Raw genomic sequence first — 16,839 nt, 5'->3', positions numbered from 1 at the left:
GGCTCTGATGGCCAAAGAGAAAAGCAGCGTGGCTCAGTGGAAAGAGCACGGGTTTTGGAGTCAGAGGTCATGGGTTCAAATCCCGACTCGGCCAATTGTCAGTTCTGTGATTTAGGGCAAGTCACTTAATCTCTCTGTGCCTCAGTTACCTCATCTATAAAATGGGGATTAAGAAAGACTGTGAGCCCCTTGTGGGACAACCTGATCACCTTGTTACCTCCCCAGTGCTTAGAACAGTGCTTTGCATATACTAAATGCTTAATAAATGCCATTACATTATTATTAAAAGATGACCACAAATACTGGCCCGAGCTTGAAATGTCTCAATCTGGATTCTTGCACACACAAAATGCCTGAGCTGCAATCACTCTCCCATACAACGGGCTCTAACATTCCTGTACTAATGCTCCAAGGGGAAGAGGAATGGAAGGCCTAGAAAAAGCAGAGATCAAGAAGGGAAAACAGTGGAGGGGATGAGGAGACGAAGCCATAAAAAAATGTGACTGTTTTGGGGAGCTGAAAGTGGGCTAGGAGGTGGCGAAGGTTGGAAAGGAAGACAGATAGAAATATTGCTGGAAAGAAAAGAAATACAAAGCCAGAAGCCTAAGAGAAACACAGGGAGAAACAGAGGGAGCCTGAAAAAGAGGAACAGAGAAAAGGAGCACTCTCCCATGGATTTCACAACAGCACAGCAATTATGTCTGTAGCTGAGGCAGATCAGTCTATCCTTCAGCAATTGATCAACCAATCTGTCAATGGTATTGACTGAATGCCTACTCTGTGAGGGACATTATACTTGGGTAAGCGCTTAGTACAGTGTTCTGCACACAGTAAGCGCTCAATAAATACGATTGAATGAATGAATAAATACGACTGAATGAATGAATGAAACACTGGAGTTGGGAGACATCTTTGGCCTGACATCCTCCAACTTAATAATAATAATAATGGCATTTGTTAAGCACTTACTATGTGCAAAGCACTGTTCTAAGCGCTGGGGAGGATACAAGGTGATCAGGTTGTTCCCCATGGGGCTCACAGTCTTAATCCCCATTTTCCAGATGAGGGAACTGAGGCCCAGAGAAGTTAAGCGACTTGCCCAGAGTCACACAGCTGACAAGTGGCAGAGCCGGGATTTGAACCCACGACCTCTGACTCCAAAGCCTGGGCTCTGTCCACTGAGCCACGCTGCTTCTCTAGTGATCTTTTCTATGATCTCTGCCCTCAAGGAGTTTGCTACCTAGCAGGGAGCCAGAAGCCAGGCCGCACGTTACAGCAGGAAAAGAGAGTAGAGAGGAATCCTGTATCGTGTCCCGTGTTGCTCTCACCTGCTCCTGGGCACTTCTTAGAACTGATCTGTACTTCTAGCTGCTGAAGTGCTCTGCACACAATAATTACTCAATAAGTTTGATTGATTGACTGATTGATAGCAAAGAGAAGGCTCCCAGCCTCAGTCCCTGTCGCCTCGCCGAGGAAAAGAGGGTGCTAATGGAGTCTCACTAGCCATAATGCATTAGAATGTCATTCCCACACACCAGGACAGTCCTAATCCCGCAGTAGCTGCTCAATTAATGCTGTTGATAATTCAGGTGGCCACCCTGACTAATTTGGGACACCCGCTCACTTAAGTCATAAAAGTCTCAAGAAAAGCAAGGGAAATGACAAGACATTAAGGAAAGAGAGGGGATAGAAAACCCCCAAAATAAAGAAAATGACACTCTAGGGAATAAATAAAGAAGGCACAGATACATGGGCATGATAACGGTTTTTAGTGAGGTTGTTTGTAAAGACTATACCTTTTATCTTCACTAGAGAAACTAAAGTCTAAGCCTACCTTCGGATGCACATCAGAATGCTATTCAGCAGTATTTAACTTCAGATCGTATTGTGATATGAATCAAAGATTCTTTTCACTGAATAGGGCATTGAAAATTCTAGACACGTTTTAAAGATAGTGGCAAAGGATAGTCTAGTGACACGTTTGGCATCAAAAGGTTTAAGGAGAGGAACTCTAGGGCAGGGAGAAAAATGACTCATTGCCTGAACAACAAACCAAACACTCACTGAGGAGAAATGCTAAACCTAGTTCAACCCTTAAATTGCTTTTAGACCAAAGAGCAAGTCTCAAGCCTTAACATCCTCAACTGCAGAATACCTAGCTACCACACTCGTCCGATGTGAGGAATGATTAATAAAAATGATCCTGAAACACTCTGAATATAGTACAGTAAGATTGTTAAGTAATTAATCCACCACTGATTTCCTCCTTGGTGTGCTAGATTTTTTTTCCAAGAGCAGTATGTGATTAGTTAAATAAGCATTGAAAAATTATGATAGTTAAGTGCTTACTATGTGTTATGTATTGTTCTAAGTGCTGGGGTAAATACAACTTAATCAGGTTGGACACAGTCCCTGTCCCACATGGGGCTCAAAATCTAAGTGGGGAGGAGAACAAACATTTAATCCCCATTTTGCAGATGAGGAAACAGAGCCACAGAGACTTGCCCAAGGTCACATAGCCGGCAACTGGCAGAGCTGGGACCTGGGTCCACACTTTTTCCACTAGGACACACTACTCTGCATTTAACATTAATAGGGTCCACTGTCCACATATTAAACAGACTATGGGGAGAGGGGGGATGACTTTTACTTTATTTAATTGTGAAATAAGACTGATTGGGTTAATTCAAACTCCCAATAGAGTACCAAAATCCTTCCTAGAAGCAGGTTTAAGAGGAAACTACTTCGCTTCATCTTCAACCAATTTCATTTACCCTGGTATCCCCAAATTAGCCACATAGAACCCACAAGATGGTATCATCTCAAAAAGGATTTTTTGTACGAGAATGTAGGACTTTCTGATGAACTTTCGGTGAATGTGAATCTTCACTGGTTTTCTCTCATAGCCTGTGCTAGATGAAAAAAGGTGAAAACAATATTCATTAACCACACCATAGCCCTTTTATCACAGATGGTCTCTGGGGGCTAATTTTCAAAACCTGAGCAAGCATGGTCCCTATAAGAGACACACGGAGACTACCGTGAGGAAGGGAAATGTAACTGTCATTAGAAATGGGGCAAAAAATTATCCAAGTCCCATAACTTAACTATATTTCCTCACTAATTTAGACTCCTAAAAGAAAAGGTCTGTACTTTTTAGTGAACCAGTGAAAGACAAGTCAACTCCTTTGTGTCATTACAAGCAAATGCTAGGGGAAAAAGGAGAAAGATCTTGAACGCCAGTGATGCCCTAGTTATTCGCGGCACTTGAGAATTTGGATTCATTCATTCATTCGATCGTATTTATTGACCGCTTACTGTGTGCAGAGCACTGTACTAAGCGCTTGGAAAGTACAAGTTGGCAACATATAGAGACGGTCCCTACCCAACAACGGGCTCACAGTCTAGAAGATACATCATTACTGGTGGGATTGGTCTTAGACAACTGGCTGGTCAGAGGAGGGAAAAATCCATTCACCCTCTCCCGTCCCATAAGGTGTCAGCATGTTGTGCTATGCCCATAGCCCGTGCTCTTTCCACTGAGCTACGCTGCTTCTCCAGACTGTAAGCCCGTTGTGGGCAGGGAATGTGACTGTTTACTGTTGTAGTGTGCTCTCCCAAGCACTTAGTACTGTGCTCTGCACACAGTTAGCGCTCAATAAATACGATTGAATGAATGAATGTGATGCTCCTTCAGCATCGTGCTTTGATAACATGTGCAAACCCATGGGAAACCCGGACCGTAGAACAGTTCTTGAAGCAGGCCCTGGCTTAGTGGAAAGAGCCCGGGCTTTGGAGTCAGAGGTCATGGGTTCGAATCCCGACTCCCCACATGTCTGCTGTGTGACCTTGGGCAAGTCGCTTAACTTCTCTGAGTCTCAGTTACCTCATCTGTAAAATGGGGATTAAGACTGTGAGCCCCACGTGGGACAACTTGATCAACTTGTAACCCCCCCCAGCGCTTAGAACAGTGTTCTGCACATAGTAAGCGCTTAACAAATGCCATTATTATTATTATTATTATTATTATTATTATTACTACGCAGCTGCCTCTAGCCATGTTCGAATCACTGAGATGCTAAAGATATGTCTCTCTAAAAGCGAGCAGATTGCCTCTTGGATATAAGATGGCAGTTCATGGACTCTCTAACGTGATCATTTCCCTGCCGGTTCCACAATCAATCAATGGCATTTCTTGAGTGCTTACTGTATGCAGAGAGTTGCAATAAACACTTGGAAAAGTACAGTATAATTGAGATGCGATTCCTGACCTCAAGGAGCTTGTAGCTTTCTCGGCGAGACAGACCTTAACATAATAAATAGGCCAAACAGTATATCCACGCTCTTTCAGTCCTAGACTTTCATACCTCCCTCATTTCCTCGGGTAGACAAAGATGCAGAATGCCATAAAATATCAGGCAAACTAGTATCCCTGTACTAGTCATTAGTAAATTTGGGGACCTCCTACTAAAATCTCCTTTCTTGGAGAAGGATTAGCTTCTCCAATACAATTCAATATCTAAAAATACATCACTCATTCATTCAATCATATTTATTGAGCGCTTACTGTGTGCAGAGCACCGTACTAAGCACTAAAACTCTGAAAATACTTTAGATTCATTCATTCAATCACATTTATTGAGCACTTACTGTGTGCAGAGCACTGTACTAAGCACTTGGCAACATAGAGAGACGGTCCCTACCCAACAGTGGGCTCACAGTCCCTCAGGCGGGGCTCATAGTCTTAATCCCTATTTTACAGATGAGGGAACTGAGGCCCAGAGAAGTGAAGTGACTTGCCCAAAGTCACACAGCTGACAATTGGCAGAGCCGGGGTTTGAACCCATGACCTCTGACTCCAAAGCCCAGGCTCTTTCCACTGAGCAACAATGCTTCTCTAAGTTGGCAACATCTAGAGACAGTCCCTACCCAACAGCGGGCTCACAGGCGAGAAGGGGGAGTTGGCCAATGAAACCAAACATATTAACAAAATAAAATAAATAGAATAGTAAGTGTGTACAATCAAGCTCTTTCCACTGAGCAACGCTGCTTCTCTAAGTTGGCAACATATAGAGACGGTCCCTACCCAACAGCGGGCTCACAGTCGAGAAGGGGGAGGCAGACAACAAAACAAAACATGTTAACAAAATAAAATGAATAGAATAGTAAATATGGACAATCAATCATCTTTACTGAGCACTTACTGTGTGCAGACAAAAGACTCCTCGTGCCCTTTGACCCTGGGGAGAGGCCAGCAGACACCCCATGGAGGAAGCCCGCTAGAGGAACACCCCCCCCGGGGACCAATCAATCAATCAATCAATCAATCAATCGTATTTATTGAGCGCTTACTGTGTGCAGAGCACTGTACTAAGCGCTTGGGAAGTCCAAGTTGGCAACACATAGAGATGGTCCCTACCCAACAGTGGGCTCACAGTCTAGAAGGGGGAGACAGACAACAAAACCAAACATATTAACAAAATAAAATAAATAGAATAGATATGTACAAGTAAAATAAATTAATAAGTAGAGTAATAAATATGCACAATCATATATACATATATACAGGTGCTGTGGTGAAGGGAAGGAGGCAAGACGGGAGGGATGGAGAGGGAGACGAGGGGGAGGGAACATTTCCCTGAAAACTAGCTCCTTAATTCCTTTCAAAAAGACCCTCACTTATAACTGCTGTTTATTTTTCCTCTTTATGCCCGAATATTTTGTTTTGGTAGCAAAATCTGCTACCAGAAAAATGATCGTGATGTCACAGAGTTCTCCAAGGCCGGGAAACGACAGAAGGAGCAGAGGAATACCTGAAAAACAGTGATCCTTTTTTCGTTTCTGGAAATTGAGAGAGAAGGCAACAAAATGTGACAGAAAGGCAGAATGATATTGAAACAGGTGGATTTTTGCTATTTCCACCAGAGCAGCCACTGCTCTTTGATAGATTATACTGTATGAGTCACAGTACTGATAGAAAGTTAGACTTGCTTATCTCACACAGAAAGAATAGAGGGTAGGAGCTATGTAACTTTTGAATCATTTAAAATAGGACTCCCAGTAATGTGATATCACCTTCTGGGAGCCTAAGAATGGCATGTCCTCTCCAGTAAGGGACTCTATAAAGCTGCAAAAACTGTTAATTGTGTGGTTTTAATGTCTATTCCTACTCTGTTCCATTATGTCATACAAATCTGTAATCATGTAAAGGACCTATTGGGTTACATTCTGAAAGTGTTGTCGGGTAATTACATGCACAAATCCTAGGAATAATGAAATTTATGAAAAGCTCACCTCACTGCTTTGAAAATATCATACACTATGCTATATGCATCAAGGAGAAAGTCACTGTTGAGACTTTATCCTCCTTCCTGTGTGAAATCAGATTCTCCCCAGGGTATTTCTATCCGATTAATTACAATGGTCTGCTGAAAAGGCCAAATTCTTTTCTGTGACCAAAAGTGTCTGAACTTTGTAGCACAAGACATTTGGATGTTCAAAGGAAAAACGAATCAGAGAGTTGTGAACTTGGAATCACATTTGATAGTCTAATTTCAAGTGAAAATATAGGTGCAAGCTCAGACATATTTTGGTATAAACTTCTGTAGACTAGATATTGGATGAAACAATTTACAGACATTGCTGCTAGGGAGAAATTACTCTTGAAATCTTATGTTAAAATGGATATTTAAAATTGGCTACACACGAAAATAATAAAAAATACTGTGGGTGCCTCACAAAATCGTAGTTAAAAGAAAATTATTTTCAATACCTTGTCCCAAAGGTGTGTTTAAAATTGAGTTCAAAGAAGCATTTATAAATTTATGTGACATAGGTATTTTTTCACATATGTACAAGTGCATTGAATTGATCAGCTAACTTGGGTCATATCAGTTCCAGTATTCTGGGAAACAATACAACAAGACTTACTTAAACTGTCAATATTTAAAGGAACTGAAATACTAATCTGGGTTATAAAGCTGGTCACCGCTTCCTTTCATATTTTACCCTGCTTTTATGCTTTTTTTCTTTTTGTTGCTAACCTCTAAGCATTCTTTTCTGACGTTCCCAGCGTTATCTAAATTATGAATGCTAATTGTGAGGACACGTTTGAAGTGAATTGCTAAGAGGTTGGAATCTGTGGATTAATTTTCCTAAAAGAATTATAAACGAATATTCATTCATTTTCTTTCTCCTATAAAAGGCTGGAGTCTGTCCAACCCTTACAAAATGAGTGCGATTGTGGGCAGAGATTGCATCTACCAACTCTGTTGCATTGCACTTTTCCCAGCGCTTAAGACAGTGCTCTGTACACAGTAAGTGCTCAGCAAATAGCATTGATTGATTGATCAACTGACTAGAGGTTGGGAAAATTGCTGAAATTTCACCAATTAAAATGATTAAGTTGCTTCAGCTGGGAAGATCCCTAAAGAGTAAACAACTCACATAGTAATTTATTGATTTCTGCTGATTTTGACATGGCTTTTACTGAACGCTCATTAGAGGTCCTAGAGCATCCATCTTTATATAACCTGGGTCAAACATCTAATCCTTAAAATTAGGTGAAACCAACATAGAAAATGAAATAGAAACATCATTTATCCGGAGAATTCAGTCCCAATAAGCAGCCAAACCGAATCAGTCAGGTCAGAAGGTAACAACACAAATAAAATCCACTTCCCTAATAGTCCCCAATTTCCACTTCTCCCTTTGCTTTATGGATTTTGTATAATAATAATAATAATGATGGCATTTATTAAGCGCCTACTATGTGCAAACATCTAATCCTTAAAATTAGGTGAAACCAACATAGAAAATGAAATAGAAACATCATTTATCCGGAGAATTCAGTCCCAATAAACAGCCAAACTGAATCAGTCAGGTCAGAAGGTAACGACACAAACAAAATCCTCTTCCCTAACAGTCCCCAATTTCCACTTCTCCCTTGGCTTTATGGATTTTGTATAATAATAATAATGGCATTTATTAAGCGCCTACTATGTGCAAAGTACTGTTCTAAGTGCTGGGGAGGTTATAAGGAGATCAGGTTGTCCCACGGCGGGCTTACAGTCTTAATCCCCATTTTACAGATGAGGGAACTGAGGCACAGAGAAGTTAAGTGACTTGCCCAAAGTCATACAGCTGACAATTAGCAGAGCTGGGATTCAAACCCATGACCCCTGACTCCAAAGCCCGTGCTCTTTCCACTGAGCCATGCGACCACTGGCTTTATACATGCATATCATTCCTTATCTGTTTCTTGTATTTAGAACGGTGGTTTTCATAAAGTGATCCAGTATCTGTGAGGTAAGGGATATTATTAGATCGGATTTTACTAGGGGAAAATTCCTCATCACCCAACTCTGCCCGAGGGCAAATCTAACCCTTAGTGAGGAGCAGTACTACTGGGGAGAGCCCCAAAAGTTTTCACTACATACCAGTAGCTCCTTTCAGACCCTGACCGGAGAACCATGATATTAGTATGTCTACCTAAATGATGGACGCTTTTAGAGAACATTTTCCAGGTTTGTTCCTTTCGCCACCCCTTTTCTCCCACAACCTAAAGCAAGAGGGTCGTGGGTTTCCCAGCAATCTGGGAAATCTGGGAATCCCAGCAGCTGTCAAACAAGTCAACTTCAGAGCCAACCAAGAAGCCCACTAGAGTATACAATCATGTAACCTCACATTGTCAGCTCAATCTCAAAATATTTACTGCTTACCAATGCCTTTTTGATTGTCTGGAAAGGAAGCATCCATTATAGCACCATTATGGAATGCTTGGGTTTGAGAGTTTTTTGGTTTGTTTTTATTTTATTTTTTCAAATGCGGATGGATTTTGACAAATGCAGACACGGACGATGGGCCCCGTTGGCTATTGAAGCAGCGTGGCTCAATGGAAAGAGCACGGGCTTGGGAGTCAGAGGTCATGGGTTCAAATCCCAGCTCTGCCAATTGTCAGCTGTGTGACCTCGGGCAAGTCACTTAACTTCTCTGTGCCTCAGTTCCCTCATCTGCAAAATGGGGATTAAGACTGTGAGCCCCCCGTGGGACAACCTTATCACCTTGTATCCTCCCCAGCGTTTAGAACGGTGCTTTGCACGTAGTAAGTGCTTAACAAATACCATTATTATTATTATTAAGTTGGAGGATGTCAGGCCACAGATGTCTCCCAACTCCAGTGTTTCATTCATTCATTCAATCGTATTTATTTATTCATTCATTCAAGCATATTTATTGAGCGCTTACTGTGTGCAGAGCACTGTACTAAGCGCTTGGGAAGTACAAGTTGGCAACATATAGAGACGGCCCCTACCCAACAGCGGGCTCACAGTCTAGAAGGGGGAGATTACTATGTGCAGACCACTGTATTAGGTGCTTGGGAAAATCCATACAGCAATAAAGAGAGACAATCCCTGCCCACAGTGAGCTCACAGTCTAGAGGAGGGGAGACAGAAATCAGTACAAGTAAACAGTTATCAATATAATTTCTACTGATGCAGATTTATCTTCACTCTCTTCCAAATCTAATAGTCCCATAGAACACTTAGAACAGTGCTTAAAACAGTGCTTGACATATAATGGTATTTGTTAAGAGCTAACTATGTGCCAAGCACTGTTCTAAGTGTTGGACATATAATAGGCACTTGAGAAATACCACATATAAGCAAGCAAAAAAAACCCCTACTAGGATCTTAAAATTTGAAGGTTCTGAAATACAGTCACAGCATGAACTTAAAGATGCAGACAGCTTTCAAAGCTGCATGGTCTAAATGATCATAAACTGAAATACTTGTGGCATAGTGGATAGAGAAGAAGTCTGGGAGTCGGAAGGACCTGGGTTCAAATTCCAGCTTCTCCACTCGTCTGCTGTGTGACTTTGGACAAGTCACAACTTCTCTGTGCCTCAGTTATTACCTCATCTGTAAAATGATGATGATGATGATGGCATTTATTAAGCGCTTATTATGTGCCAAGCACTGTTCTAAGCGCCGGGGAGGTTACAGGGTGATCAGGTTGCCCCACAGGGGGCTCACAGTCTTAATCCCCATTTTACAGATGAGGTAACTGAGGCACAGAGAAGTTAAGTGACTTGCCCAAAGTCACACAGCTGAAAATTGGCAGAGCCGGGATTTTGGGTTAAGACTGTGACTCTAGTGAGGGACAGAGACTGTGTCCAACCCAATTATCTTTCATCTACCACAGCGCTTAGTACAGTGTAAGTGCTTAACATATACCACAATTATTATTATTACTTCAGTACAATAGAGGTCACATATGTTCAAATTCATTTGTTCTTCCAAATTTCTGGAAAGTTACTTACCCACCAAGGTTTTTAAAATGAACATTAATTCCTATTTCTTGAATGTTGACAATAATATGTGGTCTTCTTTAAGAGCCTACTATATTCCAAGCACTGCACCAAGTGCTGGAGTAGAGACAAGGTAATCATGATGGACACAATCCCTGCGTCATACCTGTGTATAGAGTAACTTTATCGTAAATTGGAAAAGATTAGTTACTTTTTCCATGAGATTTGAATATGATACGTTCCTTTTTCTGGTTGCCTAGCCAGGTCGCATCTCTGCCTCTGAAACTAGTGGGCTAATATTCACACATTCTCTGCCCACAGGGAGCTCACAGCCTAGAGGGAGAAACAGACATTCATATCAATTAACAAAATTACAGATATGCACATAGAGAAGCAGCGTGGCTCAGTGGAAAGAGCACGGGCTTGGGAGTCAGAGGTCATGGGTTCTAATCCCGGCTCCTCCTCTCGTCAAATGTGTGACTTTGGGCAAGACGCTTAACTTCTCTGTGCCTCAGTTTGCTCATCTGTAAAATGGGGATGAAGACTGTGAGCCCCACGTGGGACAACCTTGATTACCTTCTATCCCCTCCAGCGCTTAGAACAGTGCTTGGCACATAGTAAGCCCTTAACAAATACCAGCATTATTATTATTATGATTTGTTAATCAAGCGGAAATGTTTTGGTAATGAGGAGGGTGGGGATTTTGCCAGCACCCGGGTATAAATAGGAGTCGGATGCCTCAAGTAGTTCGTCTCCAAATGCTCTGAAGTCAGTGAGATTGGTCAAAATAATTTATGCCTTCCTGCCCAGACGTGATGCATCCCTCCCACCCTCCTACACGCCTTCTTAAATGCAAACAATCTTTGTGGCATTTATTTTCTTCTCTCCTTCTTCCCCAGCCATCTCTTGACCCCTCTATCTGTTTCCAAGAAGCGACGTGGTGTAGTGAATAGAAAACAGGCCTGGAAGTCCGAAGGACCTGGGTTCTAATCCCTGCTCTGGTACTTGTTTGCTGTGTGCCCTCGGGCAAGTCAGTTCACGTCTCTGGGTCTCATCTGTAAAATGGGGATTACAACTGAGAGTCCTATACGGGACTGTGTCCAACCTAATTAGCTTGTATCTACCCCAGCACAGTGCCTGGCACGTAGTAAGTGCTTAACATCTACCAAAAAATATAAAAAGGGGGTTAATATCCTTTTACCAAGCCAAAGCAGTTCTCACGCCTATCCTGGAACTCCATTTTTCCCTTCATATGCAAGGGTGGTGAAGACAGTGCCTCAGTTTTACTTAGAGTTAATGGCTAAAGCCTTTCTCCAAAAAGAATTTTTATGGGAAATCTCAAACATGACAACTTAGAGCTACAAAGCACTTAGAGGACAATTCTGATGTAAAAAAAAAAAAAAAACAGTGTCATTTATTCCTCTTCAGAATATATTTTTCCCAAGAACCCAAATGTTCAGTTTTGTCGGAAGAAAACAAGAGAAAAAATGTTGAGATTAAAGAAAGTTCTCTTAAAAAGAAAGGAGAAGGAAATGCAAAGCCGAGGGCCATGATAAGCATGTGTTTTAGTGATTTTCCTGGTACTCAAAGACTAACCTCTGAAAAATAAGCCCTCAGAACATAAAAAACCAACCTTATGCACAGTTTATCATAAGAAGTCTGGTGACATCCAAACTACTTCAGCTTTTTTTTTTACTTGCTCAGGAGTGTAACTCTATCCAAAAATGCAGTTTTATGCTATGTCATTTACTTAGACCCCTGTACTTGCTGAAGGAAACAAAACATTTTCTTTTACTTGAAAAGCATGAATGAGATACAAGATGGCACTTGTGGCCTCTTTTCCATCTAGAAAGAATTTACCCAGAAAAATAAGCAGATGAGTAGCTCAGCAATCTTTAGGGTTGTTGAGGGTTTTTTTGTAGTTTAGATAGTTAAATGTGACAGTTTTTCAATTTCTAAACCAAACTGCCTATCAAATACCTGGAAAAATACACCACAATAACAAAAGAGGACAAGTCTATGCAAATCGAGGAACGCTGCAAACTTCATTTAAGTCACTCACAAGAAATGCTTGGAAACTATATTTTCTTGGTCACAAACTTATCTTATGTCTTTGGATGATCTTAAAAAAAGTAAAAGTGGATGTGTAGAAGGAGAAAATTCCACATATTGGATAAAAGTATGTTGGTGCATTCAAATTGTTATTTTATTGTTTTAAGGATTATGATTCAATTGAAAGATAGATTATTTTGTAAGATTTTGTTAATTATATACATACGTATACATAAAATATAAAGATACTTTTCCACTAAATGATACTTATTCTAAAATATCAGATTTGTGTATTAAAAACAAACTCTTGGTGTTTATTACACCTGTAAATGTTTAATGGTTAATGATTTAAAATGTACAGTAACAAATTAAAATCTGCCAAATTTAAATAAATATAGGAAAGATACTTTTAACAACTTGGTTTAGAACATCATTTCTTAGAAGAGATGGGTCTCAGGAGGAGTTGTGTCCGTGAAATGGAGATTTTGTGGCAATTCACTATTTTATCCCATTTAAAAATTTCAGGTTTTCATTTCCAGCTCCTAAATTTCTCCTACTATTTGATGGCCCGCTTGAGAAGAAAGGAAGGCACTAATCAGGAATGTCACCAAACAGAACGCTGGCTATGAAGACACGCTGACAGAAACCCGGCAACATTTCATTAATGTGTCGATGTTAAAGATATTGTAAAATGGGAGAGACTCCATTTCTCCACCTCCAAGTATTTAAAATTAAAGAACGATTGGAATCCAGATCCATCTGTTTCCCTGCGGGTAGGTTTATTAGAAGCAAAAGGAGCTTCAGCTCGAAATTGAAAACTGTTTCCTTCATGCAGTTTCAGCATCACATCAACTTCACGTCATTTGCATCACATTACTTACAAGGAGTCACTGAGAGGGGCTGCAATGCCATGTTAAAATTAAAGGGGAACACCTGAATTTTTAAGACAGATTTGCGTAACATACCAAGGAATTTGTGGATGTCTCATCCCTAACCGTGGCTTTAACCTCTCTCAACCTTAAAATCTGTAAGGCCATGCACTTGGGACACGTCGTAGATTGCGTTAGGTAGCTTAATCAGTGACACCTATCATTTAATATGACTTTGACGACAATAATGGCAGAGCATCCTTTTGGTGTGAAACTCCTTTGTGGTCCAGGGAAACCATTAATGAACAGAGGTTATGCCGTGTTCAATTCATCCCATCCTCCAGGCCCTAGCGTTTGTAATATTTCCGGAGAGGAGGTGCCTAAGAGGAGTGGCAAGAGAGCTAAAATGCCAAAATCAAAATTGGAAGTGCTTAATGTTAAAGGGACTAACAAAGGTTAACCAGAGGGAATAGCTTGTTCCCCTCAAATGAGGTAAAAGAATGGGAAGTGATTTTGTGATTTAGTTGCAGTACAATTATGTGAACAGATTATTCTCTCAACTCTAAATTCATTATTCTAGCTACATCTTCATTAAGGCTTCTCTTGTCCCAGTCGCTTCCAAAGATTACAAAATCAAAGGAACTTCAGGCGGATTTAGAGGAAACTACCAATAACTGATTCAATGAAGAATAATTGACTTGCCAGATCACATATTTTTGTTTATTATTCAGATGGCTCTTAATGATCCATAGCATGTGGAAAGAAGGGCAATGTGCGCAAAGCCATCTATTCTGAGTGGCGGTTTCGATAATAAAAAATAGATGTCACTCAGCGATGGAACTGTCCAGAGTTCGGTAACGTACTTGGTAAGAATGCGACGGCTTCTTATTTACATGTCGCTCATGTTTATGCAAGTTCAGGGCAAATACAGCTGCTGCTTCCCCCAGAAATCACAGTGACTGGTCAGGTCTACAAACGGTACCCTTATTTGAGCCCGTAGTGTATTTTTCACAGAAAGGCAGGAGACTTAATGGTAGGGAGAGAAAAAAAAAATCAACGCCAATTTGCTTTTGAAAAGATAACGGACATTTTTCAAAAAACAAATACGGTACATTCAACCCAGCTCCTTTAGTTGCTTTCATGTTATAGGGATTCTACTGGTGATGAAAACAGCATACAACCAATCAAATGGCAGTACCCTAGTGCCATCCAAAGTAGAAGCCTAGTGTTTAAAATAACCCTGATGAATTATTCATAGAGAGCTGATGTTTATGCAAATTATAGAGCCGTGCACCCACCTGACCACCAAGGGGAAAAAAAAAAAACACAGAAAAAAAACCCTTCAAAACCCACCATGCTTTCTTTAAGCATTCTCCAGAACCTATGTAATCAAATGATAATATTCTTTCATTAAATGCATCAAGGAATTACAATCCTTACCTGGTTAGTTTGTAGGGCCTTCAGATTTTCTGGATGAAATAACTGACTGTGCGTGCAACCAATAAAACTGAACTGAAAAGCTGATTAAGGGCACTTACTTAATGCAAAGCCACTCACTGAATATTCATATGGTGCCTGTGTTTATGCATATTAAAGCAAAAGACGGCCCAAGGGGATTGGTTGCTATAGCCCACAAATACTGTGTACGGCAGGAAAAATAGAGAACGGCGACAAATAAATCTCGAAATTCATAGCTTGGGAACAACAAAGAATAGAGTGAAATATTAAAAACCCGAGGTGAAATACGGTTCTAAAGAGCTTTCTTTAATCATATCATTTTAGGCCTATCAGGTATTTCCACCACGTAATAATCTATAATTATCGTCATTCCGAAAGATATTGTCACTAGTGTTTGTCAGCTTTATTTAATCCGCAACCGCTTATATAAGCAGAGCCCTTGAGCATGCAGAATTGGAGAAAGACACGATTGCAATAAAAATTGAAGTGCAATGCACTAACAACAAAAGTCGAAGACATGGGCTACCCTTTCATGTGGTGGTTCCTACACCAACAGAATCACACCAAAAAGTCGAGTCAGTGGGAGACTGTTAGGATTGTTTTCTATTTCCTTAGCTTCTTAATTCTGATGTATCGCTGCTTTCTTTTAGATGGCTGGTTGCTTTATATTGGAACAGACACTGGGAATCTCACTGCTGGGTAGGCACTGGCACATGCATTTTTAAATACAAAGATAGCTCTAAAAATCCCAAGCGTTTGCAGTTTTCAAACCCAAATGCAACATTTTTTGATATGCATGCTAAATATTCAGCGTCCTAATCACGATGAAATGTACTTATGTGAGCACCTATTACTGGCACTGACACTATTCATAATATTTAAATGATATCTTGCAAGTCTGGCATAAAATATGTTTTACACTTGAAAGTATTTTCTTAGCTTTGTTATTTCTTTAATAAGCAAGAAATTGGAACAGCTAAAAAGGTAGGTTTGCATTCAATAGGTCATCTCTTAAGGTTTAACCTTTCCCAATTTTTTTAAAGATGAAAATAAAAATGCGCTTTCATTAGCAGCTCCCCGAAGCTAATTATCTATTATCATTTTCCATTGTTTTTCTAGGAGCAGCGTGAATTTTCCAAGATGAGCAATATTCCATGCTAGAGTTTGGGAATTAAAGAAATACAGATAGCCAAAAGTAAAATAACTATCTCTCCATAACAAGTAGCACTATTTATAAAATTATAGAAAAGCAGACAATTTCTGCAAATTTTTGCTGAGAGTCATTTAAGAAGACGGAGCTTCATTTAGGCTGTCTAGATCCGCCTACCCGCCTTTTTTGTTCTTTGTAAAATGACTCATTGACCTTCAGGGAACCTGTTCTTTCATTTTAAAAAACATTCTTATTGACATCCACTTAAAATCCGTTGTTCCAGGTTTAAGTGACTATCAAAAGGAAATGTGATTGGTTCTCATAAAGGGATTGAAATGAAGGCTGCTTCACAGGAGCTAAGAAATCTAGATCATTTCCACTGCTATCCATGCATGGTTGGCTTCTTTCACTTTTGGATTTGGCTGCCCTTTTCTTTCATTTGCTTTCATTCAGGATAGATTCACACTGTACAACAATACTAAAAGGGGAAAGTGACTTGGTATCCCCAGTTTTCCTTTCCTTCTACCGTCTTAATGGATTGGCTATCCTCTGAGGAATTTCAACTCTAGAATACCTAAGGTTATGTGGACTCGATTCTCTTCTGGGCACCTAGAAGGGGGAGGAAGTGAAGGAAACCTTTCTTCTCTCCATCCCCCTGCTAGGGTTCCTGTAGAGGCTGCAGGGAGAGAATGACCCATCCAGGGGAAAGCTCCTCCTGGATGTGCCCAAGTGGAAAGATCATGGGCCCAAGAATCAGAGGACATGGATTCTAATTTTAACTCAGCCACTTCTCTGCTGTGTGACCTTGGGCAAGTCACTTCATGTCTCTATGCCTCATTCATTCAATCATAGTTTTTGAGCACTTACCGTGTACAGAATACTGTACTAAGAGCTTGAGAGAGCACAAAACAACAATAAACAGACACACTCCCCACCCAAAACAAGCTTACATTTCCTCATCTGCAAAATGGGGATTCTATCCTCCTCCCTTCTACTTCGTC

The 16,839-nt window shown here is 40.5% G+C and overlaps 1 long non-coding RNA gene across 1 annotated transcript in view; it reads left to right on the top strand.

The window, feature by feature from the left end:
- The window catches only part of LOC119944516, a 37,052-nt gene extending 23,939 nt beyond the window's left edge, over positions 1–13,113 (top strand). The window contains exon 2 of the long non-coding RNA XR_005455927.1: positions 12,887–13,113. This is a non-coding gene — a long non-coding RNA (uncharacterized LOC119944516). The remainder of the gene's footprint in view (positions 1–12,886) is intronic.
- Positions 13,114–16,839: the final 3,726 nt, after the last annotated feature.

The sequence above is a fragment of the Tachyglossus aculeatus genome, chromosome 23 (genome assembly GCF_015852505.1).
Source record: "Tachyglossus aculeatus isolate mTacAcu1 chromosome 23, mTacAcu1.pri, whole genome shotgun sequence".
NCBI classification, from domain to species: Eukaryota; Metazoa; Chordata; class Mammalia; order Monotremata; family Tachyglossidae; genus Tachyglossus; species Tachyglossus aculeatus.
The sequence above is the reverse complement of the archived record's forward strand: the minus strand, read 5'-3'. Positions and strand labels throughout refer to the sequence as shown.